This window comes from Aptenodytes forsteri, unplaced genomic scaffold, assembly GCF_000699145.1.
Source record: "Aptenodytes forsteri isolate BGI_AS27 unplaced genomic scaffold, ASM69914v1 Scaffold15, whole genome shotgun sequence".
NCBI classification, from domain to species: Eukaryota; Metazoa; Chordata; class Aves; order Sphenisciformes; family Spheniscidae; genus Aptenodytes; species Aptenodytes forsteri.
In genome coordinates this window covers 3049890-3073344 of record NW_008795129.1, presented here as the reverse complement: position 1 = coordinate 3073344, position 23455 = coordinate 3049890, and the positions used below count along the sequence as shown (strand labels likewise).

Genomic DNA, 23455 nt, shown 5'->3' with positions numbered 1-23455 from the left:
GCGGCTGGGTGGTGCTCAGTTGCTGGCTGAGGTTAAACCACGACATGGTTCTTCACAAGGGTTACAGCAGAAATAGATCTCAAGGGGGGGACTCTGTAAGGAAGACTGTCAGGGCCCTGCACACACCAACAGCCTCTGAATGCCCTGCGCAGCCTCCACCTACTGATCCGCGAGCTGTACCTGAGCTCAGGCCATGACCTGAACTACATTACAAGTATGCTCTGTCTTGCTGACCTGACTTTGGACCTGCCTGATGACTATGCACTTACCTGGTGATCACTGGATTCTAGGTTGAACCTGGTGACTGTCACTGACCGCCTCTATTTGTCTTGTTTGGGTACTGTTGCTGAGGATGCTGCCTGTGTCAGAGGAGGAGGAGGAGGGTGGATGGAGACCCCATGCATGGTGGGTCAGGGCAACTCCAGCCTACTGGGGTCCTTATGGCCTTGATGGACTCTGCAGCAGCTTCACACACTAGTTAGTTTTCAATGCATGAAGGATGTGTAAGTGACAGCAGGAGGGAGTCTGCTAGAGAAACCGGGTGATAAAGAGTTGTGGCTATTGTTAGACTTCCCTGTCTTAATGTGGGTGGAATTATTTAGTTTTCTCTCAAACCATCTGTGTTTGTAATTGTTATAAAAATCAGAGCAACACAGGCAATGCACACTTATTTCCACACCACAGTTTACACTATGCCATGTTCACTACATTTTTAAACAAGAATTTCAATGCTGTACCTTCTGTTCCCCTTTGTAGAAACCTTGGTTTTAGACAATCAACAAAGAGAAATAAAATTTATTTCAAAAGTAGTCTCAAATATCTTAATTCATTTTAAACTGTACTGTAATTACACATCACTAGTTCTTCACCTTTCTCCCATTTTATAGACTTAATTGCTAAACTGGGTGCTACAGTCTTACATTTTTAATTAGTCAACTGATTATGAGTAGAATTTTTTTCTACTATGAAGCTGCATCTTTAAAATACTCCTTCATGCAGAATAAGTCCAGGACCTCATTAACAGCCTAATTAACAGTATAGACAAACTCTGGAACAAAAGCTGCCATATTTGCAATCAAATCTACCCTCTGATAAAACTGAAGTTTTGTCAGGAAAGCTCAAGAATTTTGAGCAAAATGTACATCTCCATTAGGGACTGCAGCTGAAGACAAAAGGATCTGGGCACTGAAAACTGCAAGGTGCCCAATTATGGCTTTTGGAGACTAAATCAGCTATCTCGGAGACTGTTTTCCAAAATTTACAGGCAGTAAAATTCCCAATAAAATGCATTCAACTACTGAAAATCTGATTCATTTTTCATTATTAACATGGAAACTATTTATGTTTGGAAGGAAGAAATTGTTTTTTCCATGAAGAAATTTAGTTTTGAAGTCCACTTTTAGTTTCTGATAATGGAAAAATGTATGCCTAACCTTCATGTCAAAATTAATGAGGTTACTTTTGTGTGCCATTTTGCAAGCTTGTAGAAGTATCTATAGGATTAAACAATTGTGAAACTATTTCTGTTTCACACGTAGCAATAAGATATGAGGTCGGATATTATCAGAAGTGAGACTTAAGAAAATAGAAGTATTCAGAACACTGTTTATTATGAAACTTACTCTAAAGCAACATCAGTGTTTTCAGGGTTTCTTTTTCTTTCTTAATAAATCTTCAACTTGGTTCAAATACTTGAATTGAAACCAGAAAATCCCAGTAACTTTTTTTTTAAAAATCAATTATCAGATTGCCTTGTCTCAATTGGAATGGAAAGGACAGAATTGCCAGAAAAGTGAAATTCTCTCCAGGTGGAAACATGCATCAGCCTGTATGGCGAGGTGTTCAGTAGGAAAGAGAACCCACTTCTCGGTCTAGCCTGGTAGAAGGTATTCAGCCTATAAAATGCACTGCAAAAGAAAAGGATGACTTGATCCACCACTTGCATACAACATCATAACCACTTACCAACACGTAATTTTACTAACATGGTGGGTCTTCTGCTTTTCTGCAATGTTTTTGTGGTAAGACTTGTTCCACAAACAAAGACGCAAAAATGCTTTACAAACAGTAAGCAGATACATCTCCATGCATGCTTCTGTGAGCTTGTCCATGCTAGGAAAATAACAGTCACGGCACCACAATTACCATCGTGGTGAAGCTGTGCAATGACGGTAATATTACTGAACACCACCAGATTTGCCCAGAGTCCTGTTTTCTACCACCATTTCATGCAAGTTGATAAACACAGCTGAACTTTGCCTATACAGACAGGCCAGTTGATGGCACTTGCTGTAATACAGACACTAATTTTCCGCAGCCTAGCAATTACCTTAAGATAAAACATGGCTGCTCTTTAATAGTGTACAGAAAATAGTGAACTAAGTAAATAATTTTGCACTCAAAATGGGAAGGGGAATTTATTACTAATCATTCTATAAAGAGCTAATGCAAACAATGCTCAACAAAATAATGGCAAATACACTCCTTTATCCTGCCATACGTACCATCTCACATTAAAAAAATGATCCAGAACAACAGATATAGGAAAGAAAGTATACAGAGAGACAATTAGTCAAGTAAACAACTTGGGAATGATTGCTGCAAGAAACAGGTTCGCAAGAGCAGAGAGGGAGGGAGAATTTGGCAGCAGAGACTGGGAGACTGTTCCAGGAATAGGAGGCAGCATGAAACAAAATGCAAAGCTGGGAGTAGGAGGAAAAGATAAAGGGAGGAGTGCACAGGGAGTCAGAGGGGAGTAGGAGAAAAATGACAGCTCACATTGCTTAAGGAGGCAGAAACATAGCACCTAAAGACAGAATCTGCCGGAGACATTAGGTCTAGCTTGCCTGCTTTTAAAAAACATAGGTTCTTTAATAATCAAAAGAAGCAGGGTCTAAAAGGCTTAACAGCTCATCTTCAAAGACGAGTTCCAGCAGAAATACACTAGCATGCTTACAGCTTATGTATTTAATGCTGACAGAGGAGGGCTCACACAGTCTGCAAGTCTAAAATTCATCATGTCTTGCAATATTCCGGCCACACCACAGCATTATTTCATCCGTATCCTGACTAAAGCCACTGCTGGTTTGGTTGTGAAAATCTAATAGGCTTGCAGTACTGTCTAACTGCATTCATCCCTTCCCTTTGTCCAGAGAGAAGCATTTAGGAGCAAAAGAAGGCAAGGACTGCATTCGGCAGGAAAGTTGCTTCAACTACATTCTTACAGTGCTTTCTGCCCTTTCAATTGTAAACCGTTTCCCATACAGAGACAAAAGCAGTATTAGCTAGCTGACAGCGTAGATTACCTACATTAAAGAATACCCACAATAAAACATTATAAACGCTGAAATTTCATCATTAATGTTGAAATCTCAAGTACAAATGTGCTAATTGATCTCAGTGAGGTAACAGGTACTTTATCGTTTTCAGATCACTTAACACTAAAATCTTGTGCACAGATGTGATGGGAGAGAAACAACCGCATTTAGAGCATTCAAGTAATTCAAACTCAACTTTGCAGCAACACTATAACTAAATAATTAATGCTTTTTAGTAGCCCCGGATTAGATTAACACTATACTTCCAGACAAGATCTATTCTTCTTTTTCTACTCAATACTGCTGCAAAGCGGAGAGCAAAGGCAGTCCGGATATCCGAAGTCTGAATTTTCTTATCTTCTTCATTGTAGCCAAAACACAAGAATTAAATAATTTTTAGCTAGACAGCAACTTTGAAGAGCTATAATTAGGTTACTAAAAAATACACCATGATAAACATCTTATAAAATTTTAGACATTAATTTTAAAGTTAAATACACAAATCAATTCTAACTCTAATTATTTGGTCTACTTAACTCTCATATAATTAATTTGGTAGCTGGAATATAAAGATTACAGCTTTTTGGAAGACATGCTCTGTTTTCTTACACAACAAAGAAATGAAGCCTCTACTTGAACTGCAAAATTCAGTCTTCATTATGAATCTGGGTTAGTGTTTCTGCAATAAATTGAAATGCTTTGACTTTGTCCTCACTCTCCCATGAAGTGCTAAGTGGCCTGCAGAACATCTGTGATTGCCAGTGTTAACGGAAAGCGCATCCCAAGGGCCTGCTGACACCTTGGTACCTGTAGCAAGAATCCTGCCCCAGTGCTTTTATGCTTATTTTTGCCCATATTCCCCTTTGCCTGCCTGTATTTTCCCAACCAATTTATCTATCTGACTCAACCAGGCAGCATCGCTGTCATTCCAGCTCCAGGAAACCCACCGACGCGGCTCTCAGTTTCAACCCCTGGTGTCCCTCTGCTCAGCGGGGCAGTCCCTTGGCAGCAGTGCCAACAGATAACTCTACCCAAGCAGTGCCAAGGGGCATCTGTAGTGGTTATCAATGCTACCCTCATTCAGCTCCTCCAGAGTTAAGACAGGGTGACTGTTTTCTAACTCATTCATGCACACCTAAACTGAAGATCCAATTTTGCCCTCTCATCCAGACACCGATTTTCCAGAGCATTCAGAGAGGAAGATTCCACAGCTGAGCCACAAGCAAGGTCTCCATGTTCAGGAGACCACCACTGGGACCTGCCAGGGAAATTTCAGTGCCCTTTCTGGCTTCCTTCTCTCCTTGCACAGTTACAGAAAGGGCTGAAGGAAGAGCAGCATTATCATGGGAGATGAGGCAGGGTGGGATATTAAAATCTTCAATTTCCCCTTTGTGCTCTGTTCCACAAGCATCAGAAATAGGTTCAAAGACCACCTTCGAGACAGTAAGAGCTCTTCACGTACCCTCTGGGAGGGAGCTAAACATCATCCTAAAAGCTAGGGAATTTGAGGGTAAGACTGAGTTCAGTCCTTTATTCCACTTTTAACTTGATGTGGTTACACATTTTCCGAACCCCATCTGTAAAATGAGAATCACATTACACAAAGATGCTGAGCACCGATGGCTCAACGGCACTTTGTGAACGTATCAGAAAGAATTGGTATCCTGACGTTACCTGGGTAAAACACAAACTTCAAAACAGCGATAAGGGTGGGATTGCCACCGCTCGCTGCTCTACTGCAAACACTCCACAGAGAATGAGATTTGAGACAGACAAAAGGTGAAAAATCCTCTAGCATTTCTCAATTAGCAGAAGGATCGTAACTTGGCTTGGTTTGCTGACAGGACAGAGGTTGCTCCATGGAAGGGGTGAAAATACTCTTCCCCTCCATTGCATTTGCCAGGCTCTCATATACTTCTTTTTCTTCACTGCTGCTATTTGCGTCAAACAGGGGAACCACACTCATTCAGCAAGGGCCACCTCAGAGGTTAAACTACTGGCAATGGCATTTAATTTATTGGTAAGGGGGAAGAGAGTGAATTTATTTTAGGTCAGATTGCTTATATGAAGAATCACCTTGGATCTGCAAATGCTAGGAATACTAATAGGAGGTGTTTTTTTCGTCTACTTTTTTAGAGAGGTCCACTTTCCTTCATGATCCTAAACAGACTAATGTCAATCAACCAATTTAATGTTCGCAGGCTGAACCAATGCCACAAATCCTACCCCTAACTACTGTACCACCTCAGAAGAGACACCTTAACTTCTACCCCCTGCTCCTTATAGAAATCCAAACCAGAACAACTGTACATGTATCAGTGGGAGACACTGGAGGTCTGTATTATGTGCTCTCTGACGTTCCCCACCCCAGGAAAAACATTTGGCCTTTACACAAGTATGTTCTGCACTTGAATTTTCAGTATAAAAATGATTACTTACTCTGAAATGAAGCACACAATATGGAGCGGCCACTAAGCACCCCAGAAAGGCTGAAAAGCTACAACAGACTAAAGCAGAGAGAGGTGAACTTCTCCATTTGGTCTTTCTTGGTTCCAAAAAGGAGAGTCTCTGCAGAACCTCAGCTCATATACGGGGGTATGAAAAAGCAAGATAATGCTTCCTTTGTTGTACGATACCTAACTTTACAACCTTTTATTCGGAAGAAGGCATCACACTGGATTGAAAGCAGCTTTTGAAATGGTAAGCAACAAAACCAAATCCCTTTGAGGAATATTTTGCATTAAAGATGGCTTCAAATTTGCAGTGAAAGATTCCAGCACCGGCCATATTCTGAGAACAACGTGTGCTCTCTCTCTCTGCCAGCCCCTGTGCCTGGCTTGCTGGCTCTATAGTGAGTTTGTTATTGCCCTAAGGGAGTATTAGATAATGAAGAGCTCTGAGTTGTCCTTTCGCTTCATGCCTGGGCTCATCCTAATGCGTGTAAGCAGGCTTAGTTTGCAGACTTTCCTTCTCAACCTCTTCCCCCTCCTATTTTCCAGCAACCCAGCAACATTTTTTATAAATGAGCACAACCAATTGCCTCTCTTGAAACAAACCTATTGAATCCATCACCTTCTTTAGAGTGTTTTAGAGACTAAACCGAGGTTCCCAGCTTTCAAACACACCTGAGTGCTTTTACTGCACTAGGTGACTCCATCACGAAGCATCAGAAAACAGGCACCCCACAGAGTGGTAACTACTCAAGTACCTGCTCCAGTCCAGCTCTGCGCTACAGGCAGCACTTCATCCTGCTAGAAGAAAACTTCAGCAGGGTCCAGGTGTGTGGAATGAGGTATGACAACGGAGACATCTATACACACTGAAGCGGTAACACCAGGCTGAACAGGAGCTTGTGCAACCGGACCTTAATTGTGGTTTCAGGCAAATGGCTGCGTCCACTCACGAAATGCCTCTGACATGCTGTAACATTTTACTGAGCGCATAAAATGGTTGTTTCATGATGAAGGACAGCAGTGGGGTTAATGACTTTTTACTATTTTTTTTTTACTATTTCATCTAAGGTGAACAGACTTGATACATCATTTCCGGATGGTTTAAAACAATGGAGAATATTTTTATTGAAAGATCATTTGTATTTTTTTAGTAATTTCTTTCAAATCATCGAAGTAGAAAAGCCACATAGGGGGTTGTCTGACAATTCCAGCAGTGAAGTAAGACCCAAGATTCCTGGAGTTAGCAGCAGGTCAACCTTTGACAGGTTACTTCAGCTCTGTGTTGGTTAAACACTCCTGTCAACATACACCTTTTCATTATCTCTTTGGGATTCTTGAATTGAATGGCCTATAGAAAGGCCAGATCCTAATACAATATGGAAAAAATTTCACTGCAATTTTAGCTAACCTGAAACATATGACATCACTTAAGCAGAGACCACCACCCTTCCTCATCCTCTATGAGCTGAAGCTGGGGAGTGAAGAGGGAGGGCAGAGAAGGGAATTGAAAATTGTCTCCTCTTCCATATAGCCACATTGTAGAGGGAAGGTTTGAGACAGCAGGAGCTACATCTACACAGTTACTTACAAAGCAGCCTAACCATCTGACTACATTTGTTACTGTAAGAGGAAAAAACAAAGACCCTTAAGAGAAGAGGCCCTGCGAGAAGTTTCTGGTCTGTGCTCCAGGTCAAGCTCTTGCTTTCTACATCTGCAGTGTTTGGCCACATTGCAGAAGCATCCATACTATCAGCGTGAACTTGACTGGTTAATTAAAGAACACTTTTAAAGGCCCAAATTCTGTTTAATGTGCCTTGACCAGGAGAACGGCAGCTACATCTCAGCTTGAGGATCAAGAAATTTCTTAATGACCACAAAATCCTCAGTGTTCCAAGTGAATCTTATTTCCCAAGGAAGTAAAAAATGGAAATCAAACACACTGTTAACCAAAGGGTCTTCTTTTACTAGTTTGTGGTGAAAGGAAAAAGAGTATCTATAAAAACTTCGATTTCTAAGCTTTCAAGTTGCTAAATATTAACTTAGCACAACCAGCTTTGCTCTTGAGATGCAAATGAGAGTTTAGATCGCTGTGTGACAAACCACTAGAAACTGTGGTTGCATTAGTCTTCAGGGAACATACAAGACATCATCTCGTTTTTAAAATGTTCTATCTGTAATGGCTCTAATCTTTACAATTATTTCATCAGTTACCAAAACTGCTGGTATCTGTTCATCTGCCAGTCAGGTACCCAAGACATAAAGTGACTATGAAGGGTCAAGGGAGTATCTATTTATAGTGCAGCGTGAGCAGTAGCCTAGGCGAAGGCATGCAGCTATAACCAGCTTCCTTGTACTATCCAAGTGCATTTGCGAGCCACCAGCTCCTCACAGGGCAGATTTCATCCTCCTCCAGCACATTTCAGAACCTGAATTTAACCCAGCAGCAAGGTTAGATGCAGAGACATCCTATCAGGGAGGGAAAGGGAGAGCAGAGGGAGGAGGAGGAGGAGAAGGAACTAAACAAAGAGCTTAATGAGCAAGGAACGTAGCAGGCATATCAGAGATACAAACCCTGCCAACTCCACTTAGTGCACTAATACAGTCACTGAAGAGCAGCTCCTCCATCCTCCTCTCAAAGCATTGTCCTTGCAGATGATGACTGGTTAACAAGCAGTCAAATAACAAGGCATGAAAGAAAACAATGTTTTCTTGTAACAAACTAGGTAACAATTAGATAAGGAATAGCAAAGATAAGCACAAAGATTCAAATTCCTACCTTTAAAAGCGAAATCCTCAAGTGAAGTTACTATCTCAAAAGTCTGACAGTCAGCAACCCAAGGAAAGACACGGAGCCAAAGGGAAAGCAAGAAAGGCTGAGAGCTGCTCTTCACAAAAATCATATATAGAGTGTGCTGGCCTTTCTGGAGAAGGGCAGCTGGGCTGCACAGTTGGTAGATGGCTGAACCATTATTAGTAGCAGTGGCTGCCTTCCCTTCACTCAGTGTTGCCAAAACCTCTCAGATCATTTTGTGAACCTAAGGATGCTGGAATTTTAAGTGCAGACAAATGGAAAAATGTAAATAAATTCAGGCTAAAAAAGAGCACATCACTGCTGAGCATAAGCACCATTAACCACTAGCTAGTATATCATACTGCAGCTACAGGTGGGTGGTGGGCAAAGCACAGTCGCACACAAACAGTCCAAAAGCACAGCCCTTTTCTCCCCAGAAACTATCTTGCCTTGCAGCTCCTCTCTGAAAAGCTTCCATGTCACTCCCTGAAATCCCAGGAACAATGAAAGGAAAGTAAGGAAGATGGTGTGCACAGGAAGGCAGAGAAGCATGGTCCAGTACTCAGATTATCATGGCACACGGCAGATTTGAGATGCTCCTTCAGGGTGGGGATACAGCTCCATTCTTTCCTCCTCTTACACACTGTGCATCTAATCACGGCAGGGCGTTGAACTCCATTTGGACGGCAGACAATGGGATCTGGCAGCAGTTCAAAGGCATTTCTAGCGAAGTGACTGAACAAGCTCACTGCCGGCACAGGCAGACCGGGATGCAGAGCGCCCCGCTTTCCTCCCCTTCGCTCCCCAGGCTGCAGGGGCAGGTGCTCCACCACGGGCAGCCAGTTCTCCTTTTGTTCCAGTGGCAAGAGGATCAAGGAGGAAACCAAAAAGGTACTGCCACGGAGAACAGCAGCACCTAAACCCACATCAATAAGGTAGAGAAAGGCAGGGAGCTGGGAGCTGGGGGCGGGCGGGGAGGGAGAGATAGAGAAGAGGGAGGCAGGCGGGCAGAGGGAGGGCAAGCGGGCGTGCAAGGGGGGAGAGGGGAGGAAGGGAGCCCACAGACAGCAGTGCCTGGCACCCTGACAGCTTGCTGCCAGAGTTCGTCTTCTGAAGCTGTCACAGGTTTATGGATGCCTCCAGACTGACAAGCTGACAAGATGAGGGAAACTACACTCAGCAAATGTATTCAGCAGCAGTGAATTGCTTCTCTTGCCCTAAGGCTCACAGTAGTTTCACTCAGTGAACTGATCTCATTATTGGGGGGGGGGGGCAAAACCACCCCAACAGCACCGCTCATACTTTCACACAGTGAAGTTATCGCATTAGTGGGGGGGGGGGGGCAAACCAACCCAACAGCACACCAGCTAAGTATACTCAGGCACTATTATTGGAATCTGGAGACTGGAATAAATCTGCAGAGGAACACAGAAAAATCACCTTCTTGTGCATCGCTAATAAAAAATTAACATGTTAAAAGAACAAATACATAAACCTGAGATTATGTTCTGTCCCTATCTAAGCATGTTTGGTCGCAGTGGTGGTGGGGGAGCTAAACTCTCGTTATACCCCTGAAAGACTGGCACAAGAGAGGTTCTCTACTTTAAAATGTAATAGAAAACGGTGTCCTAGAGGAGCGGAGAGGCAGGCAGAAAAGGAGGCGCTTCTGACCACAGCAGCATACTCTGCTTCTCTTTGAAGATGCAAAGCCCTAGGTATGCTCAAAGTTGTATCCTTTCCCAGTCAGGGTTTGGGAGAAGAGGGTTTTCAGACAGGATGACACACTAGCACACATCTCTAGAGGAGTTATTTTAACAGGAGCTGACAGCGCACAGCGAACAATTCTGTAATAAGGCAGTGAAAACTTAATGCAATGGAACGTTACAAGGTATTAGAAAGTGCTCTGAAAGAGGCCTGAATCTTAGTGAATCAGGTGCTGCCTCTGTTATACAGCGAACAAAGCACCTCCTTAAAATTTTATCCCAACAATAACAAGCTAAAAACTAAAATCACAAACAAGGGTCAATCATCAGGCTCTTGGGGTCACCTACTACGACTTAACCTGCTTTTGCAGAATGTCTAGCTTCTCAGTTAAATTGACCAGGTAGCTGCAGTAAGGTCTGTCTGAAAGATATTTTCTACTGTCTCATTACTCTGACAGTACAGGAACAAGCCCCGGAAGCTAAGGTAGAAAATGTTTTAAATTGTTTATTATGAGTAGATGATTTTCCTTTTGAATGAACAATAAAACTAATTCAGAACAGGCATACTGTTACGTATTCTTTAACAGCACAATGATTTGCTCAGTGTTGTTTAATCCTAGAAGATACATTACAAAAACATAGCAAATTATTTATTAATTTATTTAATATGAAAACGGAAAAAAGCACTGGAAAGAAAAGCACACAGACATCAAGATATTTATTGCTAAGTGGTGAATAAAAGACGAGGTGCTGAGGGATAAGGATTACACACATGAAACTAGTGCTGCTGTCCTAATCAATCAACAAAAGTTAAATGGATGTTGAGTACCTTTGAAAAATGTGGTTTCCACATCTAACAGGAAACAGCTCTCTATTCTGCCTCTTGTTTTAAAAAAAATCTTCTCAAATATATGCTACAATGCAGCACTGCAAGTTTGCAAGCCTCTTTGTGAACTGCAGATGGATGATGCTGACAAAAATTTTCATTTATACATAACCTAAAACCATTTAAATTTTTCGCTTCCAGCTCCCATCTATGCCAGTAAACAAACCCTTTCCATTCAAGCTGCAGTATGCAAAAGGCAGATGTTGGAAATCTCTCGATACTCCACTAATCACAAAGACGACAGAAAATCCTGACTCCACACAACAAAGGGCTGATTTTTAGAATAACAAAGATTTTCATGACGAGTTTTCACCATACATTTAATACATTTTTCACCAGTCTCCAGTGTTTTATAGAGATTCAGGTTTATTGGACACTTGCTGGTAGTCTTTTCAAACTTATTCACTTAGAAAATGTTAGAGAGAAGAATTACTGCTGCTCCATGTATATTAAGACAATTAACTTTTGCTCACTGCCTAAAGTCAAAACTTCAGTATCTCTCTCAAAGGCTGTATTTCCTCTCCTCCATCTTCCCTACCCAAACCTCCCGCACTTTCCCACTCCCCCCCCAACTCCCAGAACTACTCCACACTGCCCCCCAGATCAATGGCAAGCAGCGAAAAAATTAGCTCAATTGCTGTTAAGCATCACTTAGAGGCAAGTACATCAACTATGTCTTCATGCTAACAGGTAGTTATAGTGAGATTTCGTTGATATTTTCCTAAACAGTCAGTCCTAACTACTCTGAACTGTAGTTCTGCTCAATATCACTTCGTGGTGACTGTCTCCAAAGAGCCCTGGAAATAAAAGGGGAAATGCTGGGTGTTGCTACCAATTAAGAGACAGCCTCTGCTGCTGCACATTGTAAGTACAGCCTCCCCTTCCCAGACAGCTTCCCCTATCATGAAGATTAGGACAACCATGTAGGTCTCTCTATAGCATTCCCTGCGCTGGCTATGATATACAGTAAGGCCTTCCTGACACCATTATGTGATCTTTGTATTCACTACTCGATGTATTTTAATCATCGTAGTGAGAGCAGAGGCACAGCTGCAGAATTATACAACACCAGAGCAGAGGTTTTCCACCAGGATCAGCAGACTATTTCTGAGGGGTCCAAGGAAAGGTTACCAAGAAAATCAAGCCAACCGTCAGCAGCTTTAATTCACTGTAGAGGCGTCAGTATCTTTATTAGACAATTTTTGTAGATCTGTGAATTAAAACAGATTTTAAAAGTAACTTTTGTTAGGGTAATGCCCAGGAAAACGAAAGTAAACTCAAAACGTCTAGTCATGATTCAGATAAAAGTCTCTCTTCTGTCACTGGCTGAAATCACGCGCCTGCTGCAGCATTTCTGGACCAGCTTGTATCTTTCCTCTACCTCTAATACTCATAATCTGGAAAACCCATCTGAAAACTAGAACCAACTATTCGGAGAAAGAGAGGGGTCTTTTAGAGTCTCTATACCTAAAGTAAGAATGGTGGTTGTTACAAAAATATTAACAGTATTTGCAGTATTTCCTCCTTATCAGGGTCATACTGTGTAACGGCATAATTTCCAGGATGTTGGTTAGACCCAAACCTCTTGCTGTGCTTTGTATCAGTAGCTTAAAAGGGTATATGGTATCAAGGTAAATATGTTTGAAATAAGTAGCCTTAGTTTGTAAATAACCTGATCTTGAAAAGTTAAATAAAAAAGGAGCAAAATCCCACTGTCCAAGCAAATATGCTAACAGACCTATATTGAAATCCTGGCTTCATACCCCAAAAGACACTCAGTAACCCTCTAATGTCTCTCATTTATTGGGCTGTACTACAAGGTGTTTACTTTATGATGACTTTAAATGGCTAGGCAAAACACATTTTTCATGCCCTGCCATGTCAGAAGGACATACACTTTTCTGTTACACGTTTTTCAAAATGCCTCACGTTCAGGATGCTATTTACACTAATTGCACTTGAGAAATGGATGGGGCCTAAATGGTTCTGGAACTACCAAGACACCGCAAGATTATCTGTTTAGTCTACATTCTTTGAAAAATTTTCTTGATCAAGCCTTATTTGTAAGCCAGCACGGCAGGATAGCGTTGATAGTGCTATCCCTGAACAATTCTTAACCTCCAGACAGAAACACATAACAAATCTAGCGCAGTTTACAGTAATATGCCAAACAAGAACTTCTCACCCAGTTCTTCAGTCTCACACACACACCAGTCTCCTCTGTGCACAGATCTTGTCCGCCAGGGCTCTACCCACCATTTCACTGATTCACTTTGCTTTACCACATTTTACAGGTAGAGACAACACACAGGATATGCTGTAGCGAGTCCCATAAATCTTGAAACTCTCGCTGGAGCCAGTGAAGACCAAACAAGTTTGTGTGTAAATTTCACTGGAAAAATACTAGCAAAGATAGATCACTATTGAGGCACTTTAATACTGCACTAAGTACCTGAAAAAAATTAGATTTGAGTTCCTCCATCCTTCCTCACCCAAATATTGAGAAAGAATCTACATTACCTTAGCTCTTCTCAAAAAGATACTTGGACACAAAGCCGATTTTCTGGGGATCACTGAGGGAGGAGGGAAAACTCATTCTCTTTAGCAGCCACAGAAGGGATAGGAGAAGATTTAAGGATGCATTTAACCCAGCCAGTATCTGTTTATTAACAGAGGAACAGCTTCCTGTCCTGAATTTCCCCTTTAACTGAGGTTAACAGAGATCCATCCCATAGCACAAGGAAGACTACAATTAAACCCAACAATAGCTTATTGGCATAACAAGCCATGTGAACATTGCCGGAATTGAGGCAGGGATAGGGGTTGAGAGAGGAGATGGACCCTGCAGACTTGTGTAGGTACAATCTGTTCAACTCCAATAAGCTCATTTTATTTACACAGACTTTGGTAAATTTCTAGCTGGCTTGAATGTGTAGGCTGTCACTGGTGAAGTCTACCCTACCTGAAATTCAATCAAAGACAGCTATATCACATTATCCTTTTTTTTGGCCTGCCACTGAAATAGAAAACAAGAGTGGTTCTTGAGAAGGTCTAGATGTAGTTGACTTAGTGATTAAGGGGACCCCCCCCCCCAAAAAAAAAAAACAAACCAAAAAAACAGTAAAAGGTTTGTATTCCTAAAAACATACCTCTGTCTCTTACATCAGGAGACAAGTGAGCCATCATCCACCCTGTTTGGAATGAAGTGCTTATCTAAGGGATGACAAGAATTTCCGGGGCCAGAATAAGCATGTGACAGACTTTTCTTTCTCTTCAGTGAAACAAAGGGGCTCTGTTATAGGTACCAGTTATATCATTAAAACTTGTGAGACATGACAGCGTACAGAGCAAGCAACCTTTCATCTGTCCCACTAAGGATCTGGAAGTGTCAGGACCCTGAGGGCACCATCAGCCCTTAACGGCACAGACCACTCTCACGTAGGACCTCCACGCACCCACTCTGCCTATGGCCCAGCATCTCCATTTAAGCTCAGGCCTGGGCCTTTGCTCTTTGCCTGAACTTTGCTGTAGACGTACCTGTCTGCAGCCCTGCCTCTGGCCCTGTCTCCTGGATTGACTTAGGCTGTAGGTAGCTTGTCTCCTGGAAAGACCCCTCGTATATATGCTGTAGCTTGTCCCCAGTTCTGTCTTTGGTCCCGTCTCCTGGGTGGACTTTGGACCCATGCTGTAGCTTTGTCTCCAGCCCTGTCTTTTAAACTCCTGGATGGAGTCTCATGGCTCCATCTTGCCTGGGACTGTCAGTAGACCCTGTTACCAGCACCCAGCTCTGCGTGCCATGTTCAGATCCTGTGGGACTGCACCCCATTGGTGAGGGCACTGCCTGCACTGGGGTCACCCTTGCCTCCTGGCTTGCCTCAGCTCCTGGCCCTTGCTGTGCCCTGACAAGAGGCTGGTACATAGTGGTTGCAGGAAAAGATTTAAAAATCAATGGAAACAATATTCATCTCTGGTAACTGGTGACTGGACAGGTCCTTTCTGGGAAGTCCTCCAAGTTGTCCATAATCACAACCTAAGTTGATTTCCAAGCCTTTAAGCATGGCCTTAGGACAGATCTTGGCAGTTTGGTGAGGGCCTTAGCCCAGTAATGGATCAACAGCTTTAATGCCAGATACAGAAAATATAATCTGAGAGACTAATAGAGTTTTGTAATATATAAGCACATGAATCATTTTGTGGAAGAAGGTGAAAGAAAGGAAGAACATGTGTTTGCATTTATAGGAGAAAATGTAATGGTAATGTGTTACTTTTCCTCTTCCATGTTAAAGTAGGAAAAAAGCTCTTGATGTATTGATATTTAAAAATATTCATTGAAAATGCGTGGCGAGAAGGGTGAAAAGGGCCAGAGTTAAGCCATTCAATTGACAAACAGATGATACATTCAGAAGAGAGGAACGTGCCCCTGCCAGAGCACCCTAAGTCACGCCCTTCTGCTTTGTAATTAATTTTTTGTCTCTGTTCAGCTGTGCTCACATTTCTTATCTCACAGAAGATCTCCAAAGCCCACTTGGGGATAAAGTAAGCTTATATGGAGGAAAGGATAATGAGGTTAGTAGGTGTTGCTATGCTGGTTGCTAGCCTTACATAGTTTTTACACTTAGTAGTGCCTACAATTTGAGACAGTTATTTCATTTTTGTATTCATCTTTAATACTCAACAGGCTCATCTTCAGCAACAGCCAATCTTTAAAAATGATGTAAATAGTAACTGGCAAAAATCCACCACTAACTTGCCAGTTCTCTTGAACTTCAGTCCAATAAGCTAATTAAAATGTTTAAGACCAAATCCTGTCCAAGCACTAGAATTCATCTCTGTTGCATAAATGTGGCATGATGTCACGAAGACACACCATCTAAGTAAACCAGCATACTTCTGGAGATGTTTCAATGACAGGACCTCACCAATATGATTAGATCAGTTCCACAAGTTTCAGAGGAACTGGATACTATAACCTGCCCCAGACAAGGAGATGAAGAACTGGTGACTGCAAAAAAATACCTGGTAGACAAGTCCTTATTAGAACGAACTGACAGAACAAAATAGACACAGTTAGGAACCAGAAAAAGATAAAATATAATGGAAGAGAAAAGGAGTTATTTGTCCCTCTACTTCTGCTATGACTGAATAGAGTTGAGGTATTCTCACAGGAAAATAAAGGCTTTTAGGAAAATAAAGGTTTCTTGAAAAGTAAGCTGCAGGCATTTTGTGGCTTGCTCTCTTACTTTTTCTGTAATTTAACTGTGGGATATTATTGGCAGAGGCATCTCATTGCAGGAAACATTAAAACATTATTAACCAATAAGTAAGTATTGCTAAGGATGAAATAATCATGGGTTAGCACAAGGGAAGACCAAAGCCCACTTTTAAATTAGTAACAATAACTTACAGTTTCCAGTAACTCTACTTTCATGTACAGTGAAATGGGTTCTGCATGGCCTACCTTGGCTATATACTCTACTGCATGGTCCCCTCTCCACCTGCTATCATTTCTACATTTTTGCTGTCTTTCCCCATTTCCTAGCCTTTGTGTCAATGAAATCAAAGGTGCAGTGGCAATTTACTGTGGCTGTACCTGAAATCAAACATTCTTCTCCCTTTGCTGTTCTAGCCACGATGTCACATGTACATCGACATTAGCAGAATATATGAAGCATTCAATTAGTATTTTCACTCTCTCACTTATTGTAAATATTTATCAATTTCTCATGTGAATATTATACCAAGTGTCTCTGGAATTACACAACTATTCAAGCTGGAAGAGAATGCTGATGTGATCATTACACTCATTCTACTCCATCACAAATTTTTGTTTAATTTATTCTGTTTCTACTCCTGAGTTTGCAAAAGTAGCCCTGGCTTCTATTACCACTCTGCTCCTCACAACAATGTATTGAAAGTACAAAATCCTTTATCATGTGTTTCAAGTTATTTTTGCTCCTTTACTAGTCTCTGCAAATCACACCTGCAAAATTGACAACAAAAAGTTTACAGGAGACAAAATTTACTATTTGAATCACACTGGAAGAATGAGCTATGAAAACAGGGGCACACCAACTACATAGATCCTACCTCTTTTCCAACCCTCAAAAATCCTTTCATCTGACCAATGCCTGAGGACCCTCGTCTATGTGTCTCCAGAAAACTCAGGGTTAGGGTTGAGAGAAAGAGAAAGCATACAGCTGCACTGTGAGCGGGGCTGGGAAGGAGCTGCCAAAAGAAAGTGGGAGCTGCATGGAGACCGGCCCTGGAAGAAATCTTTCATTTGGGCAACAGTATCAAACTTGTCTACGGCTTCCCAGGAAAACTAGGGTTAAAGTCCAGCTTCCAGTTGACAGACAGAGGAACTTCAGAGCTGTAGCATGTGTAGGGCTCAAAGGGTCTGAAGTCCTCGTTTTAGCATGTCCACCTTTCCTCACCACCTGAGTTTCTGTACACTGGAATTCAGCATTAAGTACTAGTTCCCGCAACTTCCTTTTTATAAACCCAGTCTACTTGCATAAGGAATGCGCTGTTCCATCCACCCTTTTTTGCCCTCTGATTTTCTGCACAGCTAAAGCCATAACGGCCTGCTCATATAGAGCGATCTGAGATATCTATATAACTGAGAACACTCTTCAGGCATGAAAAAGTATTTCAGTCAGACTTGTCCAGCACACACACAAAAACCCAAATCATCTCTGTTCTTTCCAAGCAAAGAATCTAGGAACCTTTCAATGGAGGCAAGACTTGACCACATCATCCCTCTTCTACTGCACTGACTGTAGGAACTTCCACTCTTAAGACAGGATTGGCCCTTTTGCAAGTACTGCAGCACCTGAAATTCATAAATGTCACAGGAGCCTGAATCTCTGCAAGTTCTGCATCAGGCACCTTGGCAGGACCAGTGCTTTTTTGCTACATTAGAGTGCAGTATTCAAACATATGTCCTAAATAAACTCCACAAGAATTACCTTCCCTCGCTATTCATCCAGACAGAACTGAGGGAGAAAAAGTAGGACTCCTTTCCTTCAGCACAGAATTTAGACCAACGTGATATTTCTATTTTTAATTACATTTATGATATTTCCTGTGGGTATAAGTCATGAATGCAGTTCCAGTATGCTGGGAGCAACATAAATATAGTCATTCCCAAAGGGATCTTACAGCTGTTATGCACGGGTCAGAGATTCTGTGAAATGCAAAATCTGAAACTTTAAAAGCTTTTTAGCCCACATCCTTCCCATTCCTTTTCAAAGGCAGAGTTAATGGATACTGAACAACACTGCCCCAAATTTTGCCCACGCGGTATGGAAGTAGTAACTCCATTTAAATAAAGTAATATTTAGCAATAAGCAAGCACTCGGTCCTATCTCACTCAGGAACTGCATCAGAAATTCCATTCTGATCCAAATTAACTCATCTGTCACTTCACGCTGACAACTGTGCAACTGAAGACAAGACACATGGAATTGTTTCCTCTGCAAGTCATTCTAAGGGGGGGAAGGAGGAGTGCAACTTCACACTGCAGCATACAAGTCTAGCCTCCTCCTCCTCCTACCTGATTCATTGCCTCTTACTTTGACACGAGACCACTCAAAAGGACTTAAGTAAGCTCTTCCCTTTACCAAATCTGGAGATGCTAGCCCATAAAAATGCAAAAGATTCTGCACTTACCTCTGATCACAGTCTGGTGAAGGAAAAATACTTATCAGCTGCTTCTCTCAGGAACAACGTTCTGTTTTAAAAAAAAAAAAAAAAAAAAGAAACAAGACTTTAAACAGTGCTTCTCTCTCTCTTCCCTAATGTTAGCCTCCATCAGTGTTCGTAAACATTTACTTAGCAGGAGCACCTTCGCTCTCCAGAACCAAGGTAATGATTACATTACACTAACCATGGCATGAGGACAGAATGAGGCCATGACAACAGCCTTGTTGGCATCGACTAGACGATGACATAGGGTTGCACTGCAGCAGGCTCAATTGTGCAAGAGTGAGAAAGAGTGGGGCAAGATGAGAAATGACAAGTGCAGGGAAAAAAAAAACCCAACTAACAAACCAGGAACCTGGATTTAGAGATAAACCACAAAGAAGAAAGAAAGTTCACAGAACAAGCAAATGCGGTATGAGCTGAGTGAACTGGACATGCCAGCGTAGTCCTAATGGGATTTCTCACATCTGTTCATTAATATCGTTGCCTTTGAAACAGCCAACAAAGCAAACTATAAGACGCTACCTTCTTTAGACTTGGCCACAGCTAAATCAGTTCAGTAAAACTTCAGTGGTGTGACAGTCTGTGTAGTTTATTGCCAAAGCCTTTAAAAGAGTCAGGACCATTAGGTATACTGTGAAACAAAAACAAACCACCGAAGGATGGAGTTACACCCTTCCTCCACCCCTCTACCTGGCTAGCGATCACACAGATGAAAGTACTTTGTGAAGCTAACTGAAGCTCAGGAAACTTCTGTGTGTGTAGACACACAGAGAGCAGCTTGCCAGTGAGAGCGACTCAGCGGAGTCACCGAAACCCCGAGGAAGGGCACAGATTAGAACAGGGTCGGGGCTAAAAGGCTGATTTTACTATACCTGTTGGACAGCCTCTAAAGGCTGCTCTTCCACATCAGCTGTGTCTCAGATACACAAGTACTCTCCTGTAGCTTTCCAGCTCACATAGACCTTGATTCAGCAAAAACTCTGACCTTTGAGTTTCTAATAACCTTTAATACCTCTACAGCCAATTAGTAAACAAGAACCACACTTGCGCTGCCTGTAAATATAACCAAGTGTGCCCAGCTCCCTGCCTTCCTCGTAAATTTACAAGAGCAAAATTTTCTCTTTTCCTTTTTCCTCGTTAGATAAAGATTGGTTTAGAAAAAAAGCACCTACCCTTCCTCAGCCTTCCTCGGTACACAACTTTCCTCTTTTATTCTGATCCATAATTCTTATGTTTCTTCACTAAACAGTTTGACAAGGCAGAGTGAGAAGCCCTGCACGTCTGGCCTCTGCAGATCCCAACACACCAGGGCAAACATCAAAACAGCCAGATGCAACAGCAGAACTAAACTACAAAAGGGGTGAATGTTTGATGTCACTGTAAAAGGAACAGACAACTAAAAAAATGTTTTTCACAGAACTGTGACAATCCAGTGAAACTCACTGAGAAAAACAATCAAATTAGGAAGTTAATTATTAGTAGGATTTATACGATGGCAGTGGAAAAGACTCTCACATGTCCACTACCCCCATGGCAGTCGTTAAGACCCACACAAGCAGATACATCAATATCCAACTAATGGCATTTAATATAAGTTTCCCATAGGGGTTGGCTGTCCCCTGATGTTTCACTGCAAAATATCTTGCACTTTCTGATGCAAACTATTACCAAAGTGGTGACTTGGACCAAGATGGAGCATCACTCTGGTCTAATTGGTTTTACTTTCCAGAACACAGCAGACTTGAAAAAACCCAAAAGGATCAACAGATAAATGCAGGGGAGACACTCAAAGGGGAACATGAGTTACAAATAATTTTCTCTTCAGCTTTTAAAAATGCAACTTGCTCACACTTAGAGAAGCTCAGAAACAGTTATATCAATGAGGTAAAGAGACTCCTGCTCTTTGCAGTCCCACAATTTTCCACTAAGGCATGTCACAACCGACAGAAGTAGAAACACAACAGGGCAGGGTAAGACGGGAGGCAGAATTTAACACCAGCTGAATGGAGTAACAAGGAATTTAAACTGAACGCAGTAACTGATAAGCAGCCAGTGATGAAACACGAAGAACAGAGTGATATTATCAAGCAGATAGATTTTTCCATCAGTAGAATATGACAGGAATTGGCCAAATCTGATTTCACTGCAAGATTTATTTTAAAGAACCTTAAACTAAAGGAGTGGTTTAAAGCAACACTAAAGGGATGACACTGCTGTCATTTCCACAGAAAGCCAAGTGAGGTGGCAAAAACCTTGCCTAACCATTTCCCTCCTCCATACATACTCATCTGCCTATTAAAGCCAAGTGAGGTGGCAAAAACCTTGCCCTCCTCCATACATACTCATCTGCCTATGTTGTCTGTGAGAAGCAAACAGATTTGTATGTTTGGAAAGCCCTCAGCACAAGGCGCATGTTACCACCATTATCAACAGCTGCTAAACACCACCTCCCAAATGCTGAACAGAGAAGGCAACACCACATTTCATCTCTAGGCATCAAAGCATTTACTAATGGAAATGAACCTCTGCCTAGCACACAATTAAGCGATTTTGGAAAGATGTCATTAACTCTAGGAGCACCATACCTTTTCCCGTGTTTGTATTTCATTTCAAACTTACCAGCCATAACAATAGAGTGGGAAAGCTCAGGAGCTTGTGCTCCGGCCATGCAGGCTCCTGCAGGAGCTCCCATGAGTCAGGGTGAGTGCCATATGGAGACTCAATAAGCAATGACATTTGTATTCCTGAACGTTTTATTTCTTTAAACACCAGCCACACTAGAAGTTTCACTTTACTTTTTACTCTGGAAAAAAAGGCCAAACCTGAGTGTAACAGACGCTGTCTGGAACGCCCAGGACACATATGAGAGCATGTGTGTGGTCCCCTTCACCATTATGAGATAAAACAGCTTTCAGGAAAATGAGAAGGGTGCTTAGTTTTTCTAAGCACAAAAACCTTAATATTTACACTAATCAAATACAACAGGGTCCACTTAGTCAGAGGAACAATATTCACATGGGAGCCCAACCAAGTAGAACTATTTTCCCATGAAGACCTTATCCTCAGTCTGGGCAAACAATCCAAGTCACACTAGATAGACAACAGTTTTACTCTGTATGTCTCTGTAGTAATTACACCAAAGAAACATGGCAGTCCTTAGTTTAAAAATAATAATAGTTTTAAAAGCCCAAATCAGAAGCACAGTGAAAATATGTAACGATAAAGCATACACTGGGAAAACACAGAAGGTAGCTTGATATGGTCAAAATATGAAAAGATTTACAGGGATGTAAACAGAGAGTAGAAAGCCCTGCTTAGTACATGGTGGAGATTTTTAGTTAATTTCTGTAAAAGAATAAAATAGAGAATAAAAATCACAGGCACCTGAGGTTTGCATTTCTTCCTGGATAACAAATACTTTATAACAGCACTGAAAAAGTTGCGTAGCTTTACAGTTCAAAGCTGCACAAAGACAACACAGAGCGAAGACAGGGGTGACTTTTAGTGGGTACGGGGAGGAAGGATGGATGGACTGCAGCAATCAAACAGGAAAAAAAGGGAAAACGTACATAGAGAAGGGGGAGAGAAAAGGCGTAGAGCTATGTGGGAAAAAGTGAAACCGAGGAACAATTACCAGAAAAAGTCACTGTCAGAAACTGCAAATGCTCAAGAAAGAAGCAACATGGAGAAAACTGCATTCCCTGTCAGGATCTCCAAGGAAGTGAAAGAAATGGAAACTAGGCAGCGAGGATATACTTGAAATAGTTAATCAAGGACATTTGCCATCAAAACAGATTGCCTTAACACATATAGCTCCTTTATGGCTCATTCCTGTGCATCCAGCAGAACTGGTTTGAGAAGGGAAATGGTTTCTGAGACCCAGTGAAGCTCTTAAGTGAATTCGTATTTCTGATAAGAGAAAGCAGTCTCATTTTCAAAGTTCTAGAATTGACCTCTTAAATTCCTTCCCCCCTCCCTCTTGTATGATGGGTTGCCTTCAACATAATTCACCAGAGAAGCTTTCACAACAGAAGAAAAAGGCAGAGCCATCTGAGGAAGGAGAAGCATCAGTTCGATAATGTAAAGCTAATGGCTTAGCATGGTTCATCATTCAGCCAATGCCCTACTTCAGATCTTGCATGTCCTTGCATGGCATCACCCTTGTCTGCACACAACAAAGGAAAGGATTCCTCCCTATAAGCCTATTCACGGCATGGACGGCATGTGGCCCAGGCCCCGTCTACCATCAGCATGACTGTGCTTGCTTGCAACCGTGCCGCTCTGAAATGCCCATGACCCTCACTGCTCCAGCAGTCCAATTTTCAGAAAGGCCAGTGCAAGCAGTGAAGTGTTAAAACCGTAATGCTATCTATCTTTGCCTCTGTCCTTTTCTCTCCTGCTATCAGCCAGCTGTATGTCTCCCAACAAGCAAAAAAGCAAACCAATTGCAATCAAGGCCAACGGGGAAAAAGATATCAGTAGCAACCTTCTTCCCAATGCTGCAGCCTAGCAGATAAAATCACGCCACCTTTGTGAGAAGAGAAGAGATTTGTAAAAAAAAAAAAAAGGGGGGGGGGGGGGGGGAATGATTACAATTA

The 23455-nt window shown here is 41.9% G+C and overlaps 1 protein-coding gene across 4 annotated transcripts in view; it reads right to left on the bottom strand.

Moving 5' to 3' along the window:
• The window catches only part of NDST2 (N-deacetylase and N-sulfotransferase 2), a 146169-nt gene that overhangs the window by 36016 nt on the left and 86698 nt on the right, over nt 1-23455 (bottom strand). For 3 of the 4 annotated variants that reach the window (XM_009277653.2, XM_009277651.2, XM_009277652.1), the window contains one exon: nt 18822-18882. The gene's annotated coding sequence lies outside the window, so the exon portion shown is untranslated. Of the gene's footprint in view, nt 1-269; nt 348-18821; nt 18883-23455 lie in introns of those variants that run through there. The other variant, XM_009277654.1, reaches the window with a different exon arrangement.